Raw genomic sequence first — 1,500 nt, 5'->3', positions numbered from 1 at the left:
ATTAAAAAAAAATCTCTATTTCTTCATTTGTGAAACAAAGGCAGAGATAATTGTCCAGCTTCCCTCGTCTAGATGCTGACAGACTCAAGTGAGATCATACATATAAATGCATTTTGCAAACGCGAGCACGAAAACATTAGTATTCTCATTATTTTATGTATCTGGGAATAGCCAGAGTTTTCTGTTCTTTGTCCTTTTCACAACTAAGCAGCATTTTGGAGGTGTTGTGGTGTTGCAGTTTTAACTACAGCAGGGCTCAGCAACCTATTTCTGTAAAGTGCCACATAGTAAATATTTTTGTTTTTGCAGACCATATGTTAGCAACTATTTAACTTTACCACTGTAGCACAAAAGTGGCTGAAGATACTACATAGACAATCGATATGATTATGTTTCTGTAAAATTGTATTTACCAAAACTGGTGGCAGGTGGGAACAGAATTGGCCCTGTAGCATGCCCATCCCTGAAGCAGAGTAGAGGTTTGAATTATTTATTTTTTCATTTTAATTAACCCATTTATTACAGGCTAGAGAAGTTTAGGTGGTGGAGCTTCTACTGGTCTTTCAGTTCCTTCAGTATTCTGATGGCGGACTTCACTGTGATTGCAGAGGAGATGGTGTAGGTCCAGCTACCACCAGCCACCGTTTTCATACAGGAACCACAGTGCCATATTGCCACAGCTCGTCTCGACATTTTGGTTTTGGTGCAGAAGGAGCAAGTGTACTTGGCATGCTGGTTGATTTCAATTTTCTTCACCATTTTCCATCGGGTCCCAAATTTACCGATGATTCCAACCTTCATATTGCATTTAGCCATCTTGCCGCCACCTAGTGTCAAACATAAAGAGCAAATTCTTATTCTTTTGATAAGCTTCTGCAGTGCTTCTGAGATCAGAAAGAAATAAAAGAGAAAATAGAAAACATTTCTGAATATGAAGTTTTGGAAGGGAGAAGAAAAATATTTAGTATAGGTACAAAAACCTTATGTGGGGACATGTCTGACTTCTTTAGCTTCACAAAGGGGAAGGAGAATCAAACTCAAAGCCTAAGCAGATTCCTATGAATCAGAGGTCAGACATACCTCCACCCGACAAACTTCTTTACCCTATTCTGATAACAACCACCCCTAATACAGCACTCTGTTTCACATCTGGGTTCAATCATCCATTGCAGTGGTCACACAAAGTTCCTAAAATGCTCATGATTATGGTGCATATTAGGGAAAAGAATAGGGTACAATGCAGGATCAGAAACAGCTCAGGATACATCAGTTTTCCAGTTAAGAATCTTCAGGAAAATAATATTAATAATAATTAATGATAATTTCTCACTAATATTTATTTACCGCTATTTGCCACGTACCATAAGAGGCTTGTGGCGCTATGGGCTAATGCGTCAGACTGCAAAGCTGTTTGAACTGCAAAGTCGGTGGTTCAAGCTCACTAGCTGCTCCTTGGAAACCCTAAAAAAAAACAGGGTTGCTATGGATCAGGATTGATTT

At 38.9% G+C, this 1,500-nt stretch overlaps 1 pseudogene; it reads right to left on the bottom strand.

Annotated features, from left to right (window-relative positions):
* Positions 1 to 552: 552 nt before the first annotated feature.
* On the bottom strand, positions 553 to 816 carry LOC102827332 (annotated as a pseudogene).
* Positions 817 to 1,500: the final 684 nt, after the last annotated feature.

This window comes from Chrysochloris asiatica, unplaced genomic scaffold (assembly GCF_000296735.1).
Source record: "Chrysochloris asiatica unplaced genomic scaffold, ChrAsi1.0 scaffold00014, whole genome shotgun sequence".
NCBI lineage: Eukaryota > Metazoa > Chordata > Mammalia > Afrosoricida > Chrysochloridae > Chrysochloris > Chrysochloris asiatica.
Note: the sequence above shows the minus strand (reverse complement) of the source record. Positions and strands in the feature narration are given on the sequence as shown.